This window comes from Cherax quadricarinatus, chromosome 75 (assembly GCF_038502225.1).
Source record: "Cherax quadricarinatus isolate ZL_2023a chromosome 75, ASM3850222v1, whole genome shotgun sequence".
NCBI classification, from domain to species: Eukaryota; Metazoa; Arthropoda; class Malacostraca; order Decapoda; family Parastacidae; genus Cherax; species Cherax quadricarinatus.
Genome location: NC_091366.1, coordinates 19266557 through 19285707, shown reverse-complemented (window position 1 = coordinate 19285707; position 19151 = coordinate 19266557). Strand labels below are relative to the sequence as shown.

At 41.8% G+C, this 19151-nt stretch overlaps 1 protein-coding gene across 3 annotated transcripts in view; it reads left to right on the top strand.

Annotated features, from left to right (window-relative positions):
* Window positions 1–19151, top strand: part of LOC138854939 (uncharacterized) — a 398435-nt gene that overhangs the window by 237115 nt on the left and 142169 nt on the right. The window lies entirely within an intron of this gene.

The following is a 19151-nucleotide window of genomic DNA, read 5'->3' as shown; positions in this document are numbered from 1 at the left end:
AAGCCTGTGCACATGCTATGCACTTGGTATCTGCAGGCATGGGAAATCTGGAAAAACAGATGGGACGTGCAACTATGACCACCCTAGAAAATGTCGTACCCATATGACAACCACACCATCTAAAGGGGACAAAAAGATACAAAACATCCCGGCCATGGGAAAACCTGGGTAGCCACAGCCACTCAAGAGGGAGAGGTTTTTTAGTGCCAGGAAGGAAAAAAAACTGGCAAGAATTGGCAGAAATTGTACACCAAATCCAGTCATTCCTGGAGTGGAACCACAGTCGATGGCCTCCACTCCAAAACAACAGATACAGATACTAATGCCAGAAAAAAATCCCCCCCCCTCCAGTACCGACAATACCACCAGTTCGATGACATTCTTCTTTGCAAATATACAGGGTCTAAAGCCAGCAACAAACAACAAAATACCTTTCATCCATGGACTGCTTGCAGAGGCAAATGCAATGTTTACGGCTTTCACAGAGACCCACATAAAGGATCACTTCGACAACGAAATATGGATCCCAGGTTACAACCTATATAGATGCGACAAAGTGAACAGGCAAAAGGGGGGGGGGTTGGTTGGTCTGTACTTCGCAGAGTCACTTGTTTGCACAGAACTGCTTAATGCCTCAAATGATGTAGTGGAAGTTTTAGCAGTAAAGATCAAGAACCAAAACCTAGTCATTGTGGTAGTCTAGAAGCCTCCTGATGCAACGTCCCAGCAATTCCAGGAACAGCTGTTAAAAATTGACCACTGTCTGGAAAATCTGCCAGCTCCTGCCCCCAACATCTTGCTCCTGGGGGATTTCAACTTAATGCACCTAAAATGGAGGAATATAGCAAATAATGTTGTTGCAGTGATAACACCAGGAGGCAGCTCTGACGAGAACTCACACACACACACACGAGCTTTTAAATCTCTGCACAAAATTTAATTTAAACCAGCAAATAATAGAGCCTAATAGACTGGAGAATACACTAGACCTCATCTTCACTAACAATGATGATCTGATACGAAATGTCGCCATATCAAAAAGAATGTACTCAGATCACAACATAATTGAGGTTCAGACATGTATGCCCCAGACCGATATAATGAGATTAGTCACGAGGAAGCATTCACCAAATTCAACTTAAACAACAAAAACATAAAGTGGGACCAAGTAAACCAAGTCCTAACCGATATAAGCTGGGAAGACAGACTAAGCAACACAGACCCCAACTTATGCCTAGAACAGATTAACTCGGTGGCACTCGATGTATGCACAAAGCTTATTCCTCAAAGAAAAAGGAGGAGTAGATGTAAAATAGAAAGAGACAGGCGCTCCCTTTACAGGCGATGGAAAAGTATAACAGAGCGGCTGAAAGAGGCCAATATATCTGAAATGCGTAGGGAGTCACTGGTCAGAGAAATAGTAAGCATCGAAATTAAGCTAAAGGAATCTTATAGGAGTCAGGAATCACGGGAAGAACTAAAAGCCATAAATGAAATCCAAAGAAACCCAAAGTATTTATTTCCCTATGCCAAATCAAAGTCGAGAACAACGTCCAGTATTGGGCCCCTACTTAAACAAGATGGGTCCTACACAGATGACAGCAAGGAAATGAGTGAGCTACTCAAGTCCCAATATGACTCAGTTTTTAGCAAGCCGCTAACCAGACTGAGAGTCGAAGATCAAAATGAGTTTTTTATGAGAGAGCCACAGAATTTGGTTAACACAAGCCTATCTGATGTTATCCTGATGCCAGATGACTTCGAACAGGCAATAAATGACATGCCCATGCACTCTGCCCCAGGGCCAGACTCATGGAACTCTGTGTTCATCAAGAACTGCAAGAAGCCCCTATCACGAACTTTTCCATCCTATGGAGAGGGAGCATGGACTCGGGGGTCGTCTCAGAGTTACTAAAAACAACAGACATAGCCCCACTCCACAAAGTGGGCAATAAATCAATAGCAAAGAACTACAGACCGATAGCACTAACATCCCATATCACAAAAATCTTTGAAAGGGTCCTAAGAAGCAAGATCGCCACCCATCTAGAAACCCATCAATTACTCAACCCAAGGCAACATGGGTTAGAACAGGTCGCTCCTGTCTGTCTCAACTATTGGATCACTATGACAAGGTCCTAGATGCACTAGAAGACAAAAAGAATGCAGATGTAACATGTACAGACTTTGCAAAAGCCTTCGACAGGTGTGATTAGATTTTTAGATTTTGCCACCGAAGTGGCTAGTTTATTGTGCACCCCATATCCATCCTGTGGACGGTAGCGCGAGAGCATATGGATACACAAAAGGCCTAGGAACTAGGCCCCAAAGGGTTAACAGGAATACATATGGATTTATATCTGCATATCTATAGTTCACTTATCTGTTGCAAGCAAATTTAAGAAATTTGCTTAGTATATCTGGTATCTTATTTTCATTAATAAGATATCTTGACATGTCACATAGGTTATTATACTGTCTGTCTCTGTATTCCTCAATAAGTGGACAATTAAGCACATAGTGTTCAAGAGAGTGACCATATGCCTGATCACATAATTTACATTTAGTTTGATCATCTGTGTGTCTCCCAAACTGCCAGAAGTACTTGTAACCAAGCCTAAGCCTGGCCACTACAACATCAGTCAGTCTGTTCACATTGCAAGTTGCTCCATAAACATACTTATCTATGTTCATGTTATCATAGTGGGTTATAGATCTACTCAGGCTTCTAACTGCATTCCTATAACAATAATTTTCATTATTTGCTTCTCTCCTAATATTATTCCTAATGCTAGACACAGTTATACCAAAGTTATATTCTACATTCTCCTTCTGGGTACTCTTCTTGGCTAACATATCAACTTTATCATGAAGGAGTAATCCAATGTGTGATGGGATCCATAGCAATTGTACATTAATTCCTTTGTCCCTAATTTTTGAGTATCTATACCTGGCTTCCCCAATGAGCATGTTGTTGGAGTCATTATATGAGTCAAGAGCCTTCAATGATGACATAGAATCAGTAATGATGATAGAGTCAAGCTCAGTGTCATATGTTAACTTTAGCGCCATTAGGATTGCAAACAATTAAGTTTGCAGTGTAAACGCCCAGTTGTTAATTCTTTTGCCTAACTCAACAAATTTATTATCGTTCTTAACTAGGGAGGTGGCAACAAGAGCAGATGCAGCCCTGCCAGAAGACTCCTGTTTAGATCCATCAGTGTATATAACTTGTGATAACTTATTACTACCAGCTAGGTGAGAAATTTCTTCTTGTGCAGTTGCTCTAACAAGAGATTTAAGGAAGGGATTACTAGCAATGAGCTTCTTGGGAGGGACTTGCAGGTATGTGATATTAAATGAACACATCTTCCATGGAGGGGTGAAATGCTCTTGTTACCTACAGTGATACAGTTCATGCAGGTTATAAAACTTGATGCAATTGCACGTTTTCACAATCCATTTAGATCTGTGTGTATTTACCTCTAGACACTTGGTAAGATTCACTGTGACAGTGTCTGGTTCGTTTCTCAACATTCTAATACCGAGTACAGTGTTAATTTCAACAATCCTATCACTGATACTAGAAATACCAAGCTCCTTCCTCATGTTAAGAACTTTTGTAGATCTGGGACAGCCAAGAATAATCCTGAGAGCTTCATTTTGCATTAACTCCAAGGGTCGGAGTGAACTTTCTCTAGCTAATATCAACATGGGAGCAGCATAATCAATTAAGGACCTAACATAGGCTATGTACATCATTCTCACGATTCTCACATTAGCACCATAGTTGGGATTGTAGCCAGCAACAGTTTTGAGAGCATTTAGCCTAGCTTTACATTTCTTGTTTAGTTGTGGTATAGTGGATTTGTTAAAGGGTACATCTACACCAAGATATCTGTAAGTTTTAACGTAGCTAATGATTTCACCCTGCAAATAGATGGGTGGGGGATGTCGTTTGCTTGTTAATATCTTTGTTTTAGAGGAAGATATTATGAGGCCTAGTCGATTACAAATTGCTTGAACTTCATTAAGAATGATATTCATCTTCTTCTGCCCTGTTGTATGGATCATGATATCAGCATAGCTTATAGCTATATGTTTAGGTGAGGCAGGTAGAGCATTTAGGAGAGCATTAATCAGAATATTAAATAGCATGGGACTAAGAACTCCTCCCTGCGGTGTACCTAAAGACATTTCTTTAGAATCACTTCTGAAGCCTTGGTAAAGGACAGAGGATACTCTATTTGACAGGTATCCTATTATCCAGCAGAGTAAGCTACCACCAATATTCATTTTGGCTAGTTCATGTAGTATCATTCTTTCAAAAGTTTTACAAAGACAACTAGTTAAGGAGATCGGTCTAAACGTATCAGGCTGTTGGGGCTTAGGGATAGGCACAATGAGACTATTGGTCCAGGATGTAGGAAGAACGCCCTCAATGTAACTGAGATTATACAGTGCCAACAAATGGTTATCAGGCACGTGCCTTAGAGTTCTGAGAATATCATAGGTTATACCATCCTCTCCAGGAGCAGTTGATCGACCTTTGGTTAATGCATTATCTAATTCATACTCGGTAAAGAGGCAATCACTCTCATCAGTATTTTGGCTCATAAAATTAATCAGTTTCAACATTTCTTCAGAAGTACTCTCTAATTTTTTTCTAATATGAGATGGAAGGTTTTCATGCCAGGATGTTTTGGACCAGTCATTTATGAGGTCATTTGCTTTTTCAAGAGGAAAGGGATGAGCAACATTGCCAGTCTTTTTCCTGGTTATTTTATTTATACCTTTCCAAGCCAAACTCAAAGGGGTGGACCTATTTAATCCACTAACAAACTGTTCCCATTCCTGTTGCCTAAGTTCTTCCTTTCTATTCCTTGCATTTGTTAGTGCAGCTTGGAACGTTCTGAGCAGGTCTGGGGTTCTACATTCACGGTATGCTTTACCAATCCTCCTAGCTGCATGTGTTAGATTGCGTAGCTGTGGATCATTATAGTATTTACATTGGTTTTTATTGTTATTTATAGTGGACGGTCTTTGTTTCCTATTCCTGCCCACTTGATCTGTGAGAACACTCTCAATAGTGGTAATTAAATCATCATTAAATTTTTGTATGCCAATGGGCTCGTAATTCTTATACCATTGATCCAAGTGGTTAATAAAGTTGTCTCTGTGTTCTGGTTTGAGAATAACTTTCCTCCTTCTGTATTTAGCTCCTTGATTGCTGGAGATGTGATCAAGATTGACAGTTGTTAGTCTTGGGAAGTGATCAGATAGAAGATCATCAACTATGACAGAGTCATGCATCGTATATGATGTATTAAATCCAAGACACAGATCTAGTATGCCACCATATATGTGAGTAGGCTCAGTAGTGCCCACAATTCGAACATTATCATGCTCATTTAGCAATTTCACTAGTTTAGTTCCATTGGTGTTTGTTATAGACCCACCAATATTCTTATGTCTGGTATTAAAATCTCCAAGAATGATGGTAGGTTCACTATTGATGTGATTTGGTAAAGCATCAGGTCGAAGCTGGTTCGCTGGGTCATAGAGATTAAAAATGCTTATGGAAAAATCGTCTGCATGTACTTTGACACCATGATACTGCATGTTAACTCGACTCTGCAAGGAAAAGAGTGAATGTGGCAAATTCTTTCTGACATACATCACACAACAGTTGGTTGACCTTAGGTTATAAGCTGCATATCCAGGCAAGTTTGGTGGAGGTGCTCCATCTTTCAATCTACATTCCTGCAAACAGATGACATCAATATTCTGGGTTGCACTAATATGATGTAAGTCAGGCAACTGCTTCCTGATGGAAGCAATGTTCCATGAAAAGATTTGTAATGACAAGTGTGACCATGGCGTAATAGCGCAAAAAATGAGTGCTAAAGGAATAACAGGAAAAGTTTGTCGATGGATCTATAATTTCCTCACAAACAGAACACAGAGAGTAGTAGTCAACAGAGAAAAGTCCGAGGAAGGTACGGTGAAAAGCTCTGTTCCACAAGGCACAGTACTCGCTCCCATCTTGTTCCTCATCCTCATATCTGACATAGACAAGGATGTCAGCCACAGCACCGTGTCTTCCTTTGCAGATGACACCCGAATCTGCATGACAGTGTCTTCCATTGCAGACACTGCAATGCTCCAAGCGGACATCAACCAAATCTTTCAGTGGGCTGCAGAAAACAATATGAAGTTCAACAATGAAAAATTTCAATTACTCAGATATGGTAAACACGAGGAAATTAAATCTTCATCAGAGTACAAAACAAATTCTGGCCACAAAATAGAGCGAAACACCAACGTCAAAGACCTGGGAGTGATCATGTCGGAGGATCTCACCTTCAAGGACCATAACATTGTATCAATCGCATCTGCTAGAAAAATGACAGGATGGATAATGAGAACCTTCAAAACTAGGGAGGCCAAGCCCATGATGACACTCTTCAGGCCACTTGTTCTATCTAGGCTGCAATATTGCAGCACACTAACAGCACCTTTCAAGGCAGGTGAAATTGCTGTTCTAGAAAATGTGCAGAGAACCTTCACAGTGCACATAACGGAGATAAAACACCTCAATTACTGGGAGTGCTTGAAGTTCCTGAACCTGTATTCCTTGGAACGCAGGCGGGAGAGATACATGATTATATATACCTGGAAAATCCTAGAGGGACTAGTACCGAACTTGCACACGAAAATCACTACTACGAAACCAAAAGACTTGGCAGACGATGCACCATCCCCCAAATGAAAAGCAGGGGTGTCACTAGCACGTTAAGAGACCATACAATAAGTGTCAGGGGCCCGAGACTGTTCAACTGCCTCCCAGCATACACAAGGGGGGTTACCAACAGACCCCTGGCAGTCTTCAAGCTGGCACTGGACAAGCACCTAGAGTCGGTACCTGACCATCCGGGCTGTGGCTCGTACGTTGGTTTGCGTGCAGCCAGCAGTAACAGCCTGGTTGATCAGGCTCTGATCCACCTGGAGGCCTGGTCACAGACCGGGCCGCGGGGGCGTTGACTCTCGGAACTCTCTCCAGGTAAACTCCAGGTGACTACCACCCAGTGGATGGGTAGGAGGTAAGTAAAACCCTCAGGATGGGTATAAGGTGACTACCACCCACAGGATGGGTATGATGTGATTACTACCTTCAAGAATGGTATGAGGAGACTACCACCCACAGGATAGTTATAGTGTGACTTTCTTTTTATATTTTTATTTAAAAAGACACAGGACAAGGTATAAATAAATAAAATAACACAGTAAGTAGCCATTTGCAAATACAAAGGCCTACCATCAACCACATAGCATACCCTAAGTGTTACATTCACATTGTATTAAAGGATATACGATCACCTAACAGTGAAAAGAACAGGATAACTCCTGCTCAGAAAATACATGAACGAAGTCTAAATCTACAATTCATGCCTGTTACACTGTACAATAAGACCCCCTTGCGCAAAGTACACAGAACATATGATCCATCAGACGAAGGATAAAATTATACATTACAATAAAGTAAAAAGACAAACCTAAACCTACAATAAAATTACAAAGACATACAACAATAATACTTCCCGCAAATAGCAGGAAACGCTGAACAGAATAAAAGAGCAAGAGAGCTCCAGCACAGAAAATAACATTAGCCAAAGCAAAAACTCACAATTTATGCCTGTGCACACACAAATCCCCCACAGCTCTGTACAATTAGACCCCTTGCACACAGTGCACAGTAAATATCATACAATATACAAAAATTAAAATTATACAGAACATTAGGCTAACTAAAGCCTACAATAAACATTGCATTGGTACATCTCACAATGAAACCCCCACATAAACATTGAGCAGGAAACACCTGCAAGTAAAAGACATGAAATTATATATGCAAGTACAGTCCATAAAAATAACAAAATCCTAACATAAGGTATCAAAACTGTCTAGTTACAGTACATAAAATCCTTATCTCCTTATTTGAAACACAATTGTACATCATTGTTACAATTAAATTGCTCAGTGCATTGACATGAGAAAGTATATAATTAACATAAATTGGGTATTGAATAAAACAATAACAAGAAGTACCTGCAGCTAAATCTTAGACCTACATATATGCAATAAACAGCTCTTACCTACTTAGCGATCTTAACGTCCCCAAACACCTATTCCAAAGTAATTCAAAATAAAACGACCTTGGACATGCTTAACTGTTAACACAATGGACCAAATTCCCATGAAGTATAAATCATCACAAGGCCCATGACATTATATAAACCACCAGAGCAGATGCCTAAGCCACCAATCCCTGACATTTAGTGTAATAATTATCCAATTACCAAAAAATATATATATGACTTACATGTGGAACTAAACTGAAATCGGGGTGACTTTGACCGAATTGAAAGATGAGTTAACCCGCAAGGAACACAACCAGGTCTCGAATTGATGCTCTCACATACTCCACTCACACATCACATACAACACAACCTCCACAACCTTACCTTACCCACCATTCACTAAAGGAGACCAGCCCCTTGCCTGCCCCCATGATCCCGGAGGAGTTTCGCCACGATAACCCTCTGAGAAACTGGGCTCCCAACGCCCCCATAGATTAATCTATTCCTACACATTGTTCTATAGAACCTAGCTGCTAATGCTTTTATCCTAAACTGCCCTTTAATATCCTTCATTTCCCAAGAAACATGCAAATAATCCACCATAACATACATCAAAGCCCTTCCCACTTCTCGTGATACCCTACTGTCATCTATCGACAAGGTCCTAAGAAACGATCAACTCCCCCCCAACAGCCTGATAACACACGCCATCCAGACCCTCACCCCCCAAAGATGAGCAAAAATATACCACATGATAGGCCTTTTCCTCCCCACAAAACAAGCATGTCGCCTCCCTCACCAACCCCATTTTATGCAACACATGCTTGGAAGCTACTACCCCCATGAGGAAATGGTATACCAACTCCCTGACCCTTGCTGGTATCCTAAGCAGCCTGAACTCCCTCCATATCACCTGCCAGTTATATATGGGGTACACAGCAACCCCCTGTAAGACACCCTTTCCCTGCACCACACCCACCAACGTTTTAACCCTCAATATTGAAACCTGTCACACTGTCAACAAGAACCTCAGCAAATCCTCGCAATTCCTCAAGTCCCTGCCACTCACCAGTTTCTAGCATCCCTCATCACCCTATCCACCCTAGCATCCCCCTCCCCCACCCTAATATACCTCTGCTTAATATATAAGGCCATCACCCTAGGACCCAAAGTCAACAATCCTAGGCCCCCCTGTTTCACATCTGTCATAACCACCTCCTTAGATAACCAGGCCCTCCCAAACCCCCACACAAACCTCAAAACCCTCCTCTGTATTTCCTGAATGTCCTGCATCCGCAAAGGGAACACCTCTGCCACACCTCATACCTTACTATACACAAGCGAGTTAATAACCAAAGCCCTCTGCTGTAACGCCACTTCACTAACCCTCAAACCTTTAAGCTTGCCCATAACCCTACTCATGACTAGTTCAGAGTTGATCCTCCTACACTCCTGCACCTGCACCATGTACCATATCCCACAAACCCTAAGTCTGTCACCAACTGACCATCCCATCTCCTCCTCCAATCTCCCCCCAACAACCTCGACTTTGCAAGATTAACTTCCATATCTGAAACATCCCCAAAACTCTTAATCACCTCACCAACCCTTCTCAAAACCCCCCACTCATTACCAGAACAGTGGTGTCATCAACATAACCAACAATTCCTCCCATGCAGCCCCCATCTAACCCCCACAATTCCTCCTCCACAGCATCAAAGAAAGGATGCTGCACACAGAGAGTAGTCGTCAACAGAGTAAAGTCCGAGGCAGCTACGGTGAAAAGCTCTGTTCCACAAGGCACAGTACTAGCTCCCATCTTGTTCCTCATCCTCATATCCGACATAGACAAGGATGTCAGCCACAGCACCGTGTCTTCCTTTGCAGATGACACCCGAATCTGCATGACAGTGTCTTCCATTGCAGACACTGCAAGGCTCCAGGCGGACATCAACCAAATCTTTCAGTGGGCTGCAGAAAACAATATGAAGTTCAACAATGAGAAATTTCAATTACTCAGATATGGTAAACATGAGGAAATTAAATCTTCATCAGAGTACAAAACAAATTCTGGCCACAAAATAGAGCGAAACACCAACGTCAAAGACCTGGGAGTGATTATGTCGGAGGATCTCACCTTCAAGGACCATAACATTGTATCAATCGCATCTGCTAGAAAAATGACAGGATGGATAATGAGAACCTTCAAAACTAGGGAGGCCAAGCCCATGATGACACTCTTCAGGTCACTTGTTCTATCTAGGCTGGAATATTGCTGCACTCTAACAGCACCTTTCAAGGCAGGTGAAATTGCCGACCTAGAAAATGTACAGAGAACTTTCACGGCGCGCATAACGGAGATAAAACACCTCAATTACTGGGAGCGCTTGAGGTTTCTAAACCTGTATTCCCTGGAACGCAGGAGGGAGAGATACATGATTATATACACCTGGAAAATCCTAGAGGGACTAGTACCGAACTTGCACACGAAAATCACTCACTACGAAAGCAAAAGACTTGGCAGACGATGCACCATCCTCCCAATGAAAAGCAGGGGTGTCACTAGCACGTTAAGAGACCATACAATAAGTGTCAGGGGCCCGAGACTGTTCAACTGCCTCCCAGCACACATAAGGGGGATTACCAACAGACCCCTGGCAGTCTTCAAGCTGGCACTGGACAAGCACCTAAAGTCAGTTCCTGATCAGCCGGGCTGTGGCTCGTACGTTGGTTTGCGTGCAGCCAGCAGCAACAGCCTGGTTGATCAGGCGCTGATCCACCAGGAGGCCTGGTCACAGACCGGGCCGCGGGGGCGTTGACCCCCGAAACTCTCTCCAGGTAAACTCCAGGTAAACATGCAAAGAGCAACTGCGAGAGTGGGCAATTCTGCCTTAAGCCCTGTTCCATCATCACTGGCTTCCCCAGCCTTCCATTAACCTGCACCCTCATAAATGCCCCCTCATATAGAGTGTGCACCCATCTCACTACCCCCCTCCAAAACCCAACTTCTCCAAACAGACCCATAAAAATTCCCTCTTCACACAGTCATAAGGGGGAGTTGAAAGTTTCGGAGCGTGGAGAGAGAAAACACTCGAAGAAATATGAAAATTGAGTTATTGTTACCAAAAAATAGCTGAACTTTCTGGCTACACTCTGGTATAATTATTATCCTTGTACGATGTTTCTAAAAGGAATTACAGCCATTCATAACAGGCATGGTGACAGCGCTGACGCGACATATTGCGTAAGAAGCGCTGACTCGGCTTTGTTTACGTTTTTTCCCCGTGATATTGTTATCGTTTTCTTATATCTTTGTCTAATATAATACAAATTCACCATCTCTCAAAAATCTAAAATCTTCGAAAAATTAATTCATAAACGAATCTACTCCTACCTTATCTCCCAAAACATACTCAACCCCTGCCAATTTGGATTCAGGCCAAATAAAAATACTAATGATGCTATTATACACATGCTAGAACATATATACACTGCAATAGAGAAAAAAGAAGTCCCACTGGGGATCTTCATTGACTTACGTAAAGCTTTTGATACAGTTAACCATGACTTGCTCCACGTAAAATTGTCACACTATGGTATAAGAGGGCACTCCCTCAACTACCTCAAGTCATACCTCAGCAACAGAAGCCAATATGTGTATGCAAATGGGGCAAACTCTTCTGCACAACCAATTACAGTTGGTGTCCCACAGGGAAGTGTCCTTGGCCCTCTTCTCTTTCTCCTATACATAAATGACCTACCAAATGCTTCGCAATTACTCAAACCCACACTATTTGCAGATGACACTACATACGTCTTCTCCCACCCGAGCCCAGTCACGCTAGCCAATACTGTAAATACCGAATTACAGAAAATATCTACCTGGATGAGGACTAACAAACTTACACTAAACATTGACAAAACCTACTTCATTCAGTTTGGTAACAGAGCTACAGATGTCCCTCTTAACATAATGATAAACGGATCACCTATCACAAAGCTAACAGAGGGAAAATTCTTAGGAATCCACCTTGATAATAGACTCAAATTTCATACACATATACAACAAATTTCTAAGAAAATTTCCAAGACTGTAGGCATACTATCGAAGATACGGTACTATGCTCCACAGTCAGCCCTCCTGGCCCTATATCACTCTCTTATTTACCCCTATCTCACCTATGGAATTTGTGCATGGGGCTCAACAACAAGTAACCATCTCAGACCACTAATTACCCAACAAAAGGCTGCAGTTAGAATGATAACAAATTCTCACTATAGGCAGCACACTCCACCAATATTCAATACACTAAACCTATTCACCATACAAAACATTCATACTTATTACTGCACCTATTACATACATAGAACACTTAACTCTGATATTAACCCTCCCCTCAAACATCTCCTTGCCAACCTCAACAGAACACATGACCATAACACAAGGCACAGATCACTCTTTGATGTTCCTCGTGTCCATCTCACACTATGCAAAAACTCAATGCACATAAAAGGCCCTAAAATCTGGAATTCATTACCTGTAAATATAAAAGAAACACTACCTGTTTATAAATTCAAGTCTCTTCTCAAAGATCACTTACTCACCCAAAACCAAATAAATACTGAATAACTGAACCTTATAAATTGTATATATTATATGTTTCTCACAATTATATCACATAAATGTTAAACCTAAAACCCAATCTAACTTTATTATTTTTTAAATACACTACCTAACAGAATACTCCATTCTACTGAATGTACAACAATGCATACAACCATATGACCTGTCTTTGTAATACTCACTTGTGCTTTATAGTAATCTGTTTACATTAATGTTTTATCACTGATGTCATCATTGCTTAGTTAATCTTAAGTTAATTTTAAGCCAGCCCGTAATGCTATGCATAGTATAAGTGGCTTTGGCATGCTGCTCTTATCTGTATTTTTTGTACCTCTGTATGTGTGCTCAAATTTTTAAATAAATAAATATTATTATTATTATAATCAAGGGGGAAGCGCTAAACCCGGAGGATTATACAGCGCCTGGGGGGGGGGGGGACGTGGAAGGCATTCAGGCTTAATTCGGGGAACTGGAGCACAGATCCAATTCCCTAAATCAAGAGCCCCTCACCAACATCAAGGAACCTTCCTTGAGGGGAAATAAATAAATAAATAAATAAATGCCAGAGTGGGCGGAGATAATATGATCACGGAACCAATCGGGAACCCGTGGGAATAGTGCACAAAATGGCCGACACCTCCAGCCAACAAAATATTCTATACCCACGCTAATATCAATCATAAGGCTTATTTATCTATCACAATTGATCTATTATGATATAATGCAATATAATAATAGCATATAAACATAAAAAGTACACCTTAAAAAATAATATATAGCATAATATGTCGCCCCAAGGAAAAAATTTCTATCGATATTTCCCCTGAAGGTGAAGAGAGGGTCCGACCTCTCTCATCAGCGATGAGAGAAAACGGATTTACAATGGTTAACTGTAATAAACACTCGTAGGTCACGCAAAAAGTGTAAAATAAAGCGAATTTTTCGGGGAAAAAAAATATTTCCCGGGCACCTGGGGTGCCGCGCGCTTCGGCCTATATCTCAAAAGTAAGTTATTTACCTATTTATGGATTCTCTATCCTTATTTATGAATGAATTGACTTGATTTTCACAACAAACATAGAAGAATGATTGCTTTACAATGTAACGCGTTCCTTTCTGAACTATCCCAAATATTTTCAGATTTGTGTGGGCAACAAGACCGACATCTTCCAAAATGTCAAAAAAGTTATGAAACTTTATTTTTTTTAGCATGAACGTAAGATTTATTATATAAGTGGAACTTCAAATATGATGGAATTAGAAGTGTTTTATCAGCAGAAAGTGTCAAAACCACTTTTCCAAGTACCACTGAGTACTTGAGTACTGCCAAATGTAATTTTTCGTAAATTTTGCATATTTCATTTCCATTTTGGCCGATATGATTGAAACTTCAGCAAAGGCTCTTTAATATAAGCTTCTAATAGTACACCAAAAATGAATGTAATCGGTTCATAAATAAAGGAGTGGTCTCCGAAACTTTCAGCTCCCCCCATATAAGCCTGAGCCAAATCCAAACCAAGGACGCCCCCTCCCGGGCAGTTCTCTATAAAATCCCTTATCCTACTGTGTCCATTCTTCATACTTCGTCCTGGGATCCCATACTGACCTCTGTGTATTTTTTTATTTTATTATCACACTGGCCGATTCCCACCAAGGCAGGGTGGCCCGAAAAAGAAAAACTTTCACCATCATTCACTCCATCACTGTCTTGCCAGAAGGGTGCTTTACACTACAGTTTTTAAACTGCAACATTAACACCCCTCCTTCAGAGTGCAGGCACTGTACTTCCCATCTCCAGGACTCAAGTCCGGCGTGCCGGTTTCCCTGAACAACTTCATAAATGTTACTTTGCTCACACTCCAACAGCACGTCAAGTATTAAAAACCATTTGTCTCCATTCACTCCTATCAAACACGCTCACGCATGCCTGCTGGAAGTCCAAGCCCCTCGCACACAAAACCTCCTTTACCCCTTCCCTCCAACCTTTCCTAGGCCGACCCCTACCCCGCCTTCCTTCCACTACAGACTGATACACTCTTGAAGTCACTCTGTTTCGCTCCATTCTCTCTACATGTCCGAACCACCTCAACAACCCTTCCTGAGCCCTCTGAACAACAGTTTTGGTAATCCCGCACCTCCTCCTAACTTCCAAACTACAAATTCTCTGCATTATATTCACACCACACATTGATCTCAGACATGACATCTCCACTTCCTCCAGCCTTCTCCTCGCTGCAGCATTCAGCACCCATGCTTCACACCCATGTAAGAGCGTTGGTAAAACTATACTCTCATACATTCCCCTCTTTGCCTCCAAGGACAAAGTTCTTTGTCTCCACAGACTCCTAAGTGCACCACTCACCCTTTTCCCCTATCAATTCTATGATTCACCTCATCTTTCATAGACCCATCCGCTGACACGTCCACTCCCAAATATCTGAATACATTCACCTCCTCCATACTCTCTCCCTCCAATCTGATATCCAATCTTTCATCACCTAATCTTTTTGTTATCCTCATAACCTTACTCTTTCCTGTATTCACTTTTAATTTTCTTCTTTTGCACACCCTACCAAATTCATCCACCAATCTCTGCAACTTCTCTTCAGAATCTCCAAAGAGCATGGTGTCATCAGCAAAGAGCAACTGTGACAGCTCCCACTTTATGTGTGATTCTTTATCTTTTAACTCCACGCCTCTTGCCAAGACACTCGCATTTACTTCTCTTACAACCCCATCTATAAATATATTAAACAACCACGGTGACATCACACATCCCTGTCTAAGGCCTACTTTTACTGGGAAATAATTTCCCTCTTTCCTACATACTCTAACTTGAGCCTCACTATCCTCGTAAAAACTCTTCACTGCTTTCAGTAACCTACCTCCTACACCACACACCTGCAACATCTGCCACATTGCCCCCCTATCGGTGGCACTCGACGTATGCACAAGGCTTATTCCTCTAAGAAAAAGGAGGAGTAGATGTAAAATAGAAAGAGACAGGCGCTCCCTTTACAGGCGACGGAAAAGAATAACAGAGCGTCTAAAAGAGGTCAATATATCTGAAATGCGTAGGGAGACACTGGTCAGAGAAATAGCAAGCATCGAACTTAAGCTAAAAGAATCCTTTAGGAGTCAGGAATCGCGGGAAGAACTAAAAGCCATAAATGAAATCGAAAGAAACCCAAAGTATTTCTTCTCCTATGCCAAATAAAAATCGAGAACAACGTCCAGTATTGGGCCCCTACTTAAACAAGATGGGTCCTACACAGATGACAGCAAGGAAATGAGTGAGCTACTCAAGTCCCAATATGACTCAGTTTTTAGCAAGCCGCTAACCAGACTGAGAGTCGAAGATCAAAATGAATTTTTTATGAGAGAGCCACAAAATTTGATTAACACAAGCCTATCCGATGTTATCCTGACGCCAAATGACTTCGAACAGGCGATAAATGACATGCCCATACACTCTGCCCCAGGGCCAGACTCATGGAACTCTGTGTTCATCAAGAACTGCAAGAAGCCCCTATCACGAGCGTTTTCCATCCTATGGAGAGGGAGCATGGACACGGGGGTCGTCCCACAGTTACTAAAAACAACAAACATAGCCCCACTCCACAAAGGGGGCAGTAAAGCAACAGCAAAGAACTACAGACCAATAGCACTAACATCCCATATCATAAAAATCTTTGAAAGGGTCCTAAGAAGCAAGATCACCACCCATCTAGAAACCCATCAATTACACAACCCTGGGCAATATGGGTTTAGAACAGGTCGCTCCTGTCTGTCTCAACTATTGGATCACTACGACAAGGTCCTAAATGCACTAGAAGACAAAAAGAATGCAGATGTAATATATACAGACTTTGCAAAAGCCTTCGACAAGTGTGACCATGGCGTAATAGCGCACAAAATGCGTGCTAAAGGAATAACAGGAAAAGTCGGTCGATGGATCTATAATTTCCTCACTAACAGAACACAGAGAGTAGTCGTCAACAGAGTAAAGTCCGAGGCAGCTACGGTGAAAAGCTCTGTTCCACAAGGCACAGTACTCGCTCCCATCTTGTTCCTCATCCTCATATCCGACATAGACAAGGATGTCAGCCACAGCACCGTGTCTTCCTTTGCAGATGACATCCGAATCTGCATGACAGTGTCTTCCATCGCAGACACTGCAAGGCTCCAGGCGGACATCAACCAAATCTTTCAGTGGGCTGCAGAAAACAATATGAAGTTCAACGATGAGAAATTTCAATTACTCAGATATGGTAAACATGAGGAAATTAAATCTTCATCAGAGTACAAAACAAATTCTGGCCACAAAATAGAGCGAAACACCAACGTCAAAGACCTGGGAGTGATTTTGTCGGAGGATCTCACCTTCAAGGACCATAACATTGTATCAATCGCATCTGCTAGAAAAATGACGGGATGGATAATGAGAACCTTCAAAACTAGGGAGGCCAAGCCCATGATAACACTTTTCAGGACACTTGTTCTATCTAGGCTGGAATATTGCTGCACACTAACAGCACCTTTCAAGGCAGGTGAAATTGCCGAACTAGAAAATGTACAGAGAACTTTCACGGCACGCATAACGGAGATAAAACACCTCAATTACTGGGAGCACTTGAGGTTCCTAAACCTGTATTCCCTGGAACGCAGGAGGGAGAGATACATGATTATATACACCTGGAAAATCCTAGAGGGATTAGTACCGAACTTGCACACGAAAATCACTCACTACGAAAGCAAAAGACTTGGCAGACGATGCACCATCCCCCCAATGAAAAGCAGGGGTGTCACTAGCACGTTAAGAGACCATACAATAAGTGTCAGGGGCCCGAGACTGTTCAACTGCCTCCCAGCACACATAAGGGGGATTACCAACAGACCCCTGGCAGTCTTCAAGCTGGCACTGGACAGGCACCTAAAGTCAGTTACTGATCAGCCGGGCTGTGGCTCGTACGTTGGTTTGCGTGCAGCCAGCAGCAACAGCCTGGTTGATCAGGCACTGATCCACCAGGAGGCCTGGTCACAGACCGGGCCGCGGGGGCGTTGAACCCCGGAACTCTCTCCAGGTAAACTCCAGGTATCCACCCTGTCATACACCTTTTCCAAATCCATAAATGCCACAAAGACCTCTTTAGCCTTATCTAAATACTGTTCACTTATATGTTTCACTGTAAACACCTGGTCCACATATCCTCTACCTTTTCTAAAGCCTCCTTGTTCATCTGCTATCCTATTCTCCGTCTTACTCTTAATTCTTTCAATAATAACTCTACCATACACTTTACCAGGTATACTCAACAGACTTATCCCCCTATAATTTTTGCACTCTCTTTTGTCCCCTTTGCCTTTATACAAAGGAACTATGCATGCTCTCTGCCAATCCCTAGGTACCTTACCCTCTTCCATACATTTATTAAATAATTGCACCAACCACTCCAAAACTATATCCCCACCTGCTTTTAACATTTCTATCTTTATCCCATCAATCCCGGCTGCCTTACCCCCTTTCATTTTACCTACTGCCTCACGAACTTCCCCCTCACTGACAACTGGCTCTTCCTCAATCCTACAAGATGTTATTCCTCCTTGCCCTATACACGAAATCACAGCTTCCCTATCTTCATCAAAATTTAACAATTCCTCAAAATATTCCCTCCATCTTCCCAATACCTCTAACTCTCCATTTAATAACTCTCCTTTCCTATTTTTAACTGACAAATCCATTTGTTCTCTAGGCTTTCTTAACTTGTTAATCTCACTCCAAAACTTTTTCTTATTTTCAACAAAATTTGTTGATAACATCTCACCCACTCTCTCATTTGCTCTGCTTCACCACTCTCTTAACCTCTCTCTTTTTCTCCATATACTCTTCCCTCCTTGCATCACTTCTACTTTGTAAAAACTTCTCATATGCTAACCTTTTCTCCCTTACTACTCTCTTTACATCATCATTCCACCAATCGCTCCTCTTCCCTCCCGCACCCAGTTTCCTGTAACCACAAACTTCTGCTGAACACTCTAACACTACATTTTTAAACCTACCCCATACCTCTTCGATCCCATTGCCTATGCTCTCATTAGCCCATCTATCCTCCAATAGCTGTTTATATCTTACCCTAACTGCCTCCTCTTTTATTTTATAAACCTTCACCTCTCTCTTCCCTGATGCTTCTATTCTCCTTGTATCCTATCTACCTTTTACTCTCGGTGTAGCTACAACTAGAAAGTGATCTGATATGTCTGTGGCCCCTCTATAAACATGTACATCCTGTAGTCTACTCAACAGTCTTTTATCTACCAATACATAATCCAACAAACTACTGTCATTTCGCCCTACATCATATCTTGTATACTTATTTATCCTCTTC